The 11,662-nt window shown below is 38.7% G+C and overlaps 1 protein-coding gene across 8 annotated transcripts in view; it reads left to right on the top strand.

Moving 5' to 3' along the window:
- Nucleotides 1-11,662, top strand: part of CDK14 (cyclin dependent kinase 14) — a 721,193-nt gene that overhangs the window by 655,615 nt on the left and 53,916 nt on the right. The window contains exon 15 of one of the 8 annotated variants that reach the window (XM_072784246.1): nucleotides 9,211-9,519. The exons of the other annotated variants lie outside the window; for them this stretch is intronic. The gene's annotated coding sequence lies outside the window, so the exon portion shown is untranslated. Of the gene's footprint in view, nucleotides 1-9,210; nucleotides 9,520-11,662 lie in introns of those variants that run through there. 8 annotated transcript variants of the gene reach the window in all.

Here is an 11,662-nt window from a genome sequence, read left to right as displayed (position 1 = left end):
TTGCCCTATTTCTTCACAGAATTTTCTGAGATTGAAGTGTTTAAGTCTAAAGTTGAGGCAAATTATTTGGACCACTAAACAGAAAGTGTTCTCACCACCTGGCCAACCTTACCTTTTATCTGGCAATGGGTGCTTATGATTGTGATGTGTGTCCAATTGTTAAACCTTTATAAATTATGGTGGACTATGTAATATGCGATGGTCTGTTCTTCAACATAAGTTTTTCTAGTAGCCCACACATTTATAGTGAGGAGCATGTATCTGCAATACCTGCTTCTGTAATAAATCATCATGATATTTATGGGTCAGAAATCAGGAGTTGTTTCAACTGTACTGGTTGGTTTGAACCTAAGTGCCCATAATCCTTACAGTTTAGGAAAGCGTGTACTAAAACACAGAATCTGCATGTTAAAAAAATTACAATGTACTTGTTTATAAGGATAATATGAGCAAGTGTGAGTGCCTTTTAAATTTATCTTTCACGTGAAGTTTAATGCTTCAGAAAATGTGGGACATATATATAAAATTCAAAAAATGCAAACTAAACATGGGGTATAGCTGATTAAGCAGCATATACAATAAAACTTGACCTTAGAAGTTAGGAAAAAAGTATGTAGTCATCACAACTAATTTAGCTTAAGACTTCTTTTACTAAAAATATACTTTATCAAATTTTTTTATTGCAGTTGATACTTTTCCTGGATTTTTGGCTCCTTTGGAGACCTACATAGAAGACCCTATACAAATTCCAAATTAAAAATAAACAATGAAAAATCTGTTTGTCTGAGGGGCTAAAAGACAAGGAAATGTCCGTCTGAGTTTTAAAATAAAAGCTTAAAGGCAAAACCTGTAACGTGGGGAAAAGAAAAAAAGCTTACTTTGAAATTTGCATGAACCAGCTTCTGAGAGAAAAGTTATGCCCTCTTCATTGGTAAAGTAATTAAGAAATCTTTTATCAGGATAATCATATTTTCAGGTTTCCACTGATGTTGTAATACCAGTGAGTTTGGATCACAGGTGAGGTTAGAAGCTAAGACATTGGCAAAAGCCAGATTAGAGCTTTCTGAAGTTATAAATGAGTAGAGAAAATGGTGCTTGCTACTTTCCGAAATACATTATTTTTTGTTATTGTTGAGATCCTGGTCTCTGAACTAAGGAAACTGCTTTGCTAGAAGTGGTGCATTTCTTTCTCCTGCTTTGCATTTTTCCCTGTGAGAAGCGTGTCTGAATTGGGGGGACCTGAATATACCTCTTTGTTGCTGAGCTTGTCAAGCACAGCACTGTGTTCTCTTTCCCACCAGGAAGGTCAGGCCGCTGGGGGCCAATCTGTTTTCTGAAATGAACCCTACTGTCTGTCCCTGGTGTCTGACAGATTGAAACAGTTGTCTGTGTTACTGTGCTTTCAATGCTTTTTAAATGCTTCATTTTCTGGGAAAAACGTAATATATGTAGGCTACAGTAAAAAGATAAAAAATTTTTAAAGGACTGGACTTTGGTACTAATACTTATCTAAAAGACAAATTTAATTAACTTTCTAAGAACATATTTACAGATTAGGAAGTTAGCTGTATGCACTGTGCCTACACACACTCACACATACCAAGATAAGCCTTCGTTTACGAGTTCTACTTCTAAAGACTTATATTGAGGGTTCTTTTTATTTTTTCCAGTTGGAGTAATAAAATTATGAAGTATGGAACTGTTTCAATAGTGGAATTGTAGAAGTGAGAGTCTTTTGTTCACTTAGATTTCAGTTTCATGTATTTTGATCAGAGGTATGTATAAAGCCTGAAGAAATTTGTACTGTGCTGAGCCTCACTTCAATACTCTCCAGATAATTGAGCTAATTAAATCTTTACCAACATTAACACAACGCCAGCATTCCTTGGACAGTGGATAATTATTGCACGAACATGGCAAGCTTAAACTAAACAGATGAAAATAGAGTCCTGTGGAATGGGTATTGAGTTTATTCTTTATTCATCTTTTGATAAGGTTTAATTAAAACTGCCTCTCTCCATTGTGGTGAGAATGAATGTGCTTGTTTTCTTAGTGAAAAGCAAATTATTCACTTCAGCCATGGTTCAATAATCAAAGCCTTTGCAAAGTTTTGGGTTATAGTGTAGCTGTGGGGATATAATTGCTGCAATTCTGTATGAAGGCTTTATCTTTTTTTATTACTTTCTCTTATTTATTTTTGTAGAAAGAAATTTATAAAAGCCCATTTTGTGATTTGGTGTGGAAGTACATATGTCTGAAGCCCTCCTTGTTATACGTTTACCATGGCTAGCTTTTTTTTTTTTTTTTTCCAAAGGTGTATTTCTTACAGCCTCTTGCTAAAATGAAAACTGTAAAGGGACACACATTTAAATAAATGGTATTTAAGATGGGTCTTTTAAATGAGTGTAGAAAGTTCAGTAAAACCTTTAAATTCTGTGGCTGCCACTGGATTGGCATCGGGAGTCGACAATCCTAAGGGTAGAAAAGGAGTAGACATTGGGAATTCTTTCTGCAAATACGCATTTGCATTCTCTTTCACTTTCTTCAAATTCACCATAAATATTTTCCGTGTTGTTCTTTAAAGGTAGTGGTGGCTTTTTCTTATGTTGGTGATAATTTCGTAGCATGAGTAGATTTTATGTATATTAATGACAACTTATTTTCAAACTTTCGTCGTGACTTTTGCTCTCCTTTTCCTTTTTTTAATAAAATGAGAGATTACAAGATAAAGGATGTTTTATGGAATCAAGGACAAAAATAAAACTGAGCCTTGGGCATAAACTAGAATCAGAGACTCAAACACGGACATGTCTCTTCTCCTTTTTTTTTTTTTTTTTTTTTCCTATATTCTGATTTTCCCTGCTTTTTTCTGGTCCATGTGGCAGAAACCTTTGTGGACTTGGCCCATGATATACCATGTGAAGAAAGACCAGACTTTACTGTAGGTCAGCATTCCCAACTCCCTACCAAGGGAATCTGCCCTTCTTAGATCAAGTGAATTAGCCCTACTTCCAAATGGCAGTGCCTCTGCTGACCGCTTCTCACTGAACTTTTTCCTCATCTGTTCCTTAAAGACAAGGAAATGCAGGCATGAGCAAAATTTTCTCATCTATAGAATTATTTTTAGGATTACCATTGAATGCAGTATTTTTGAATTCCTTTAATGTGCAGTGATCGTAATCTAGTGGACTGGAAATAGTGTTTCTTAAATGGAAAAGACGAGATGAGAAAGGAGAGTGTCAGATAGACACGTGTAGTAAGAGCATTGTTTCATAGAAGTTTTGTCTCAGCTATGTGTGTGGTTTTGTGTGCTCACGTGCACCTGTACTGAGTCACTTAATAAAATGTGCTTTTACAGTGAGTTGTGACCAAAACAAGTTTGAAACCCAGTGGCTGCTCCTCAGTTCCCCTTCGAGATTTCTTTTAGAAGGCAGAGGGAGGGGGATGACATTGGGCAGGACTCCAAGTCCATCACTGTCCCCATCAAAGTAGCTTCACTTTAATCTGCTGTATTCATTATGTTTCCACCTAAGATATCTTTTAAACAAAGGATGCAGTGGCCCAAAGTTTGAATAAATGATTTCCCAGGTCCCTTTTTGGGATTTTTAGAGGTAAGTACAATAGCTGCCAGGACCAGGCATTATTTTTGCTTTTCTGCTCTAGGAAGGGCTTGGGAAATTATCCAACCCTCATTTGGTTTTTTTGTGTTTTTTTTTTTTTTTCTGAAGTTGAAATGCAGTTTCCCTACTAATTCCATAGAAAACTCTGAGACTTAGCATATAACTAGGACAACACTAAATCTGAACAGACTTTAAACAGCCTTACAATTAGAAAAGGGGAAAGCAACGAGTCCTTCTCCTTGCACTTTTCCTGTCTGATTCATGAGGGAGGGACGAAAGGCAGATGTGAGCACTGGTGATGTGAACAAGAAGGAGCCAGGCACCCCACATGCCTGAATAAGGTCTTGGAGAACTGAGGATTGAGGGGAGAAGCAGTCTCTTTAATTAATAAGAAAATGAGCGGACATTCCTTAAAAGTGAATTTTATTTGACTTCCTTTGGAAAGTTAGAATAGGTTTAGCAGTCACTTTTTCTACCTTTGACCTCAGTGAGGGGACCTAGGTGACAAACTGTGTCCTGAAAGCTGGGATTGAATGTTGAGGTTTTTTGCAAAAAAAATGTGAAACAGTTATGGGCTTACTTTTACTTTCTTTGGGCCTTATCTTAGTGGACATTTTGTTAGTCATTCATTGCATTAATATCAGCCTGTTAGCAGTAGCTTTCACCCTGTACAGGCAGCTCTCTAAACTCATGGAAGCTGTGTAGAGTAGGGTTTTAGGGTCTTTGGTTTGGCCCAGGAGCTTGGGCCTTGAGACTTCACTACACTACTTATCAGCTCCATGACCTGGGCTAGATCTTCACCTCCTAAGCTTCAATTTTTCCCATCTGTCAATTAGGATGGGAAAAGATGCCTATCTTAGCATGTTGAGGTTAAATGGGATGATGAAGTATTTAGCACAGTGGCTTGCTTGGTTTGTAGTAAGTGTTTGGTAGCTATTATGAATCTCAAATTCCATGAAGTCTGTGATAAACAAGATATATTTACTTGAACTCTTTTATGATAATTATTTTTGTTTGTTTTTCCATTTTCCTAAAACAAAATGCTTAAAAAGCTAGAATCAGGGGACCTGGGTGGCTCAGATGGTTAAGTGTCCAACTCTTGATTTCAGCTCAGGTCATGATCTCAGGGTCCTGGGATCAAGCCCTGCATAGGGCTCCCCACATAGGGTTCTCCGCTGAGCAGACAGTCTGTCTCCTTCCCCCTCCCCCACCCTGCTCTCTCTCTCTCTTTCAAATAATAAATCTTTTTTTAAAAAACTAGAAATCTTAAAAAAAAAAAAAAAAAAAAACTAGAAATCTTTACAATGTAACATATTTCTTGGTACAAATCATATATAATCAGGGACAACTGGGTGGCTCAGATGGTTAAGCATCTGCCTTTGGTTCAGGTCAAGATCTCAGGGTCCTGGAATGGAGCCCCGGCCCCCCCCCCCATCAGACTTCCTGCTCAGCGGGGAATCTGCTTCTCCCTCTCCCTCAGCCTTTTTCCCCCTTGCTTGTACTCTCTCTGTCTCTCTTTCTCTCTTAATCTCTCAGTGAAATACATAAAATCCTTAAAAAATATCAGACATGATCATGACAGAAGAAAGAACAAATTGGAGTTCAGTTTGGCATGAGTTTTAAAGAAAATGAAGAAAGGGGATTGGTGAGACATTCAAGAGACTATTCTTTGTCATCAGTAAAAAAGGACAAAAGTAGAACCAAACCTGTTGTGCGCAGGAGATGGCAAGAATTTACTTGAGTGAAGCAAAGAGCATAATAAAGTGGAAGCAGTCTTTAAGAAAGATTACTTCAGTTTCATGGCCTTCAATAGGAGGTTTTTGAAAATCATTCCAAAGGAATCATTAATATGATGTAATCATGTGGTAGGAGTGGGAGGAGTTAAATAAGAGAAGAACTAAAATTGCCTCCCACATTGTGAGACCAGAGCATTGGCCAGTAGGTACGTCCCCTGGTGGCCTGCAGGAACTCTGAAGGGGTAACCAGTTGGTGGGGGCAATGAGGCTGTGTGGCCATGCCCAGGAGAAGTGTGCTTTAGTTTAGGTTGGTGTGTCAATAGGGAGTGAGCAATTAAAAGCAGAACCAACGATTCGGGTGTCTCCAGCATGATAGCCCTCTGATGAAGTCAACATAAAGCTTCAAAAATGAGACCAGTGATACTGAACTATGGAGAACAGTCGGCACAGACGACAGAGAAAGGGGGAGGCCAGAGAAAAGGCAGAAATAAGTCGTAGATGCGTCTCACTCACCAACTGATCTAGGACCTCTTCTCCACGCAGAGTGCCATACTGCAAGTGTCTTGCTCCGATTTTCCAAAACACTGTGGAGCCTGTAACCTGGAAGCCTTTAGCAGACACTGGCCACACACATTCTTTTGCCTGAAACAATGTTTTTAAATCTTTAGAATAAGAGCCAGGATTTACAACTACATAGATTCTACATAAAAATCCACATTTTTCGGGGTGCCTGGGTGGCTCAGTTAAGCATCTGCCTTGGACTCAGGTCATGATCCCAGGGTCTTGGGATTAAACCCCACAGTGGGCTCCCTGCTCAGCGAGGAACCTGCTTTTCCCACTCCCACTGCCCTTACTTATGTTCTCTCTCTGTCAAATAAATAAATTAAATATATTTTTAAAAAATTTTAAATCCACATTTTTCTGCATCTCTTTGAAAAGAAAAGGAAGATTGAGCCATTCTGAGCATTCTCTAACTGCAGTGATCAGCTAGGGTTGAATACTGTTTTCTTTAGAGACTGTGCTCTGAAGTTTCCCACAATCCCTGCCACTCTGGCCTGTCCTCCTGCCACTGAGGTTAGGAAGCAGGTGTCTCTTACCTTCACCTTTTGCAGTGGTTTATCTTATGATAGAGGCAAAAGACAAGTGAAACATCACTTATAGCCACATCTCTGTCCTAAATGACAAATGTAGAAATAGCCAAGGAGCTTTTTGTTGAAGATAAAAATCGATGAGAGTGTATTTCTTTATATAAATTAATGTAGCACACTTCCCTCCCATAGGTTACCTCCTTGGCCTTTATTGGGCCTGTCTTCGAATCTTTTCCATTTGGTAATTAATTAGTCAGATGTGTTGACCTTCCACTTCCAAGGGGACCATAAAGCTTCTTGAGGTAAAGTTGATCTATTCCACAACATCTAGTATAGTGTTGTACACAAAGTGAAATATTTGCAAGTAGTCGCCAAGGGACTGGCAGGAAACTGGAAAGAAAATAATGAGTTTCTGAGGAAGAAAGATATTCATGGAAATAAGTGGCCCAGGTGAATGGGAACCAGAAGACAATTGGCAAACATTTATTAAATGCCAACAAATCACATATAGACCTGTGAACTATCTGATGACACAGTTGTATTAGTCAATTCAGGCTACTGTAACAAAATACTATAGACTGAGTAGGTTTAAACAATAGGCATTTATTTCTCACTGTTTTAGAAGCTAGAAAGTCCAAGAGCAGGGTACTGGCATATTTGGTTCCTGGTAAAGCTCTCTTCCTAGCTTATATGTGGCCACTCTTGCACAATGTCCTCACATAGCAGAGAAAGGCAGAGGGACAGCTCTGGTCTCTCTTCCTCTCTAAGAATATTAATCCCATCATTGGAGCCCACCCTCATGAATTCATCTCAACCTAATTACCTCCCAAAGGCCCCAGCCCCAAGTACCATCACATTGGAAGTTATAGGGCCCCAACATATGAATTTTGAGGAACATAAACTATTCGGTCTATAATAATGGTCCCTTCCTGTCAAGTAAGTGCATTAAATGACAGAAGATACAGATGACTACTAGCTCAAGGTAAGATGTAAAAACTATAATTATATAAGTGTAAATACAGTGCAAAGAAAACAGAGACAGTCCTCACAGAGTCAGGGAATGTCTCATGGAAAAGAAAGCAGTAGCTAAGGCTTGAAGACAAGGTGGGATATATATAGTCTGGGGCAAGCTCCCAGAGAGGGGGATTTAAAGGCACAGAAAGGCTAAAAAGTCCAGGGTGTGTTTGAAGTTGACAAGAAGTATAATGACCTGGACAGCACAATACAAGAGTGGGTATGTGCATGTGCCTGGCAAAGAGCAGGAAAGAAAATCTGACCAAAGACCATTCACTGTAATGTCTGAACAAGCATGTGCTACTCTTTTCCTTAACCTTTTTCTCTTTGCCTTTAATTTCTAGAGAATTCTGCTATGCACAAGAAAACACAGTAATCAGGTTTATAAGAATAATCGTGACAACATCTCACTTACCCTGTGCTCACTGTGTACCAGGCACTAATGTTGAGCACTCTCTTAGTCCTCACAGCTGCCTTTTGACTTAGGTGTTCTCATCCTCATTCTGCAGAGGGGGAAACTGAGACACAAGCTGTTTGTTTGCTTCCCCCACCCCCCACTAAATGGTGCAGCTGCATTCCTAGCCCTGTTCGGCTCAGTGCTAGAAATGTAAACTAGTAGCGCCTCGTCTCATTGTTCAACCCTGGTCATAGCCTGACTTCTGACAAGCCTGCTTTACTTTAGATGTTTCAATCATAATCTGTCTAAGCCTATGCAATTATTTAGTTGCTGGTGTCTAGAGGAACTTTGACTACCTCTGGAGATAAAATTAGAGATGCAGAAGCTATGGTTGCCCCCGAAACCCTGTCCAAATTGAGTTAATTAATCTGTAACTCGGAAAGCCCTAAAGGCCCTATTTAAATACAATTTCACTGTTAGTGAGAAGCTCCAGGAACCCTGATTAAAACTGAATGCAGTCAGAAATAAAAAGTATAAATCTGTCTTTAATCTAAAATTCTCAACACAAAAATTTGGCCTAAGTTCCATATTGTTCCAGTTGGCTCTTAAAATACATATCATAGTTATTAGTAAAATGATAACATTCTATATAAATTTCATGAAGGCCCGATTGGTCTTTTTGAAAACATCTGAGAGTTCCACATAAGCACTTGTTTTTTCAAACATATCCTTAAGATACTATTATTACGGGCCAAGTTCAGATAGTATTACCATTTCATAAATATTTCTATCAGAATAAAAGCCTCGTAGGTGCAGTAGGATTCCTGTGCAGTTTTTGTCTCTGACCAGTTTTCATGGATTCAAGCAGCCTGTTCTTTTTATGTCACCTTAAGGGAGAAGTTGAACACAGATCATCCAGGGGCCATTTAGTTTGAGGAGGCACCATTTGAACCACAGCTGTGCTCTCATAGTGATCTTTGGCATAGTCAAATAGTAAAATTAGTCTGTACTTCTTAAAATACTAGTCATTTTGGAGCAGAATGTCCTGATGCCTGGAGCAAGTCCAAAGGTATCATCCACTGACAGATATTTGAGGGCTTTTTAAAAATGTATAGCAAAAGCAAACAAAGTAAAGAATCAAAGGTAAGAAAGCATGCTAGAGAGAGATGATTGAGGGAAAAGCATAAGCTGTTCCTCACTTTTCATTTCCAGGCTCTATCCTTCCAATTCAGTGGGTTCCAGGGACATAGTGGCAGGAAGAGAGAAAGAAGGGAGACTATAGCAGACCTTCCTGAAACCTTGAAATTGTGTTTCTCTCCTTTCCGTTTCCACCTTTTTTATTCTTTCTTATCTAGGTTGCTGAAGTGCACGTGAGGAAAGCCAGAGGTATTTGCTGTTCAGAGATCAAGTACTCTTAAAAACAAAGAAATCGTTTTCAGGGTTTTCCTAAGAAAGACACAAACTGAATGAGACCCAAGGAGGGGTGACCTCTTCTCTTCGTGGTTTAAGATTTCCTATTGATGTGGATAACCAATCTATGCAAAGACCTGTTCTGATGGAGCAGTCTCAGTACAACCCGCGTAGTGCCTTACTTCTTTAGACATACCTTTTTAGAAGGCTGAAATTTAAATTAATAAACCAGTCAGGGCTGCATGCCGACATGACTTGAAAGTTAACTGGAATTTATTGATCTGCAGCCTACAAGCTGTTCTACGCCGCACTGCACATAAGAAAGCCGGTCTTTAAAGTCGCCAAAAAAATTTTTTTAATTACCTCAGAAAAGATCTTTTACATCTTCAGACAGTACTGTTGTTTAACTGGAACCTTCTCCCCTCTGCTTCCTTTCCCCCCCAAATTGGGTCATTAGTGGCTAGGGTTGACAACAGCAATACTAATACAACATTCATAGTCCATGCTCAATTTTCTGCCATTAATCGAGAGAATGGAATCAGGGGCTCACCAGGCCTGCCACCCTGCCTCTGTCTGTGGGAGGAAGGGGAGAGGAATTCAAAAGCTGGGGATGCTACTAGAAGCTCCTCATTTCCTTTATTAACCTGTTAAGAATCTAGCCTCCCATGTGTCCCAAACTTCTTAAGCTATTTTAATTTTTCCCTGGATACTTTCTCTTGAAGAGCCACCTGTTGAATAAACCTAAGCCCTTCCTATCCTGTGCCCTAAAAGAGCCTTTTAAACTTCAAAAGGGTTTACCTGGCTTTACTGTTCAGAAAATGAGCATAATGGATACCCACACTTGCGTCCTTTATAATTTTATAAATTTTTCCAGTCGCTCCTCTCAACTTCTGTTTTTTCCTTGCTGAACAATTTTTCTATCCTCTTTTCTACCCTCCATTTTTCTTTGATAACACACACACACACACCAATGAGGTTTTTTTTTCCCCTCTACATTTTTAAAAATAATACTTAGAATATGTTATTCTCCCAGTTTCACTGGACTTTTCTAATCAGATATCTCATAGAACATAGTAATCAAACTTGTCCGTTTTAGGTGAGACAGATACACCAGTTTAGTACAAAAGTGAGAGCATCATCTGCTTATCACCTTTCAGGCCTCCTGTACTCCGCTCAGCAGCTCCTCTCTCCTCTTGTCTCTTTCTTCTCTCTCTCTCTCTCTCTCTCTCTCTCTCTCTCTCTCACACACACACACACACACACACACACAGTCTTCCCATGGTTTTATCACATGAAAGAGGCAGATGGATATACAGATCTATCTTTCTTTGAGTGTGCTCACTCTCTCTCTCTCCAAGATAATTTTTAATATTAAAAAGAAAATATAGCTAATGCTGTTAGTTACTTGTAACACTTTCCTGATGAAAAATGTTGGTTCTACTCATTATTTCCCATCTTAAATCAACTCCTCTCCATGAGAAAACACTTTGCCCAATCCCATGTTAACTCCATTTTTACAAACTATCTTTGATGTGGGACCTTTTCAAAGAGTTTTTAAAATTTAAATATATTGTGTGCCCTACTTATTTACCTTCTCAGATCACTCAAAATGATTGGAGAGTCATGCCACCCTCTATAGATATAGATATAGATAGAGATAGAGATATAGATATGTGTATATATCATGTTGCTTTTCCCCTAACAGATTATGTTTGCATATATTGTAAATATCTTCCACTATATCATAGATATTACTAATTTGTTATATATGAAGTAGGACTATGTGTCTCAGGATCTAAACCCAGCTCTTTTTCCCCCATAAAAATCTGGATGGGTCTATAAATAATCCAAGATAACAACCAACATACATACAACACTGTATGTAAAATTATTTCTTTTTTAGTATGATAACACTTTACAGCTTTTATTCTTCTAATTTATGTTTAGAATTATGTCTAACCTTAAAATGAGCATGTTTAACATTAAAATCAGCATCAGGAAATCAGTCAAGATGTGAAAACAGGGGGGTGGGGGGGGCACCTGGGTGGCTTAGTTGGTTAAGCATCTGCCTTTGGCTCAGGTTGCACTCCCAAGGTCTCAGGAAGGAGTCAGGCTCCTTGCTCAGCAGGAAGTCTGCTTCTTCTCCCTCTTCCCCTCCCCCCACCCCAACTCATGTTCTCTTTCTCTTTCTCTCTCAGGTAAATAAATTAAAAAAAAATTTTTTAAGTGGGAAAGGACCGAGGTTTAAAGTTTTTATATCTATGTCTTTTTCTATACCTACCCATCCACGTGTACAGTATATGTATACACACATGATCGGTAACTATCTCTGGAGACTGAATAACATATGAATAATAAAATTAAGCCACTGGATACAAATAAGAATTCATTTTAAGT

Source organism: Canis lupus, chromosome 18 (assembly GCF_048164855.1).
Source record: "Canis lupus baileyi chromosome 18, mCanLup2.hap1, whole genome shotgun sequence".
Taxonomy (NCBI): Eukaryota; Metazoa; Chordata; class Mammalia; order Carnivora; family Canidae; genus Canis; species Canis lupus.
Note: the sequence above shows the minus strand (reverse complement) of the source record. Positions and strands in the feature narration are given on the sequence as shown.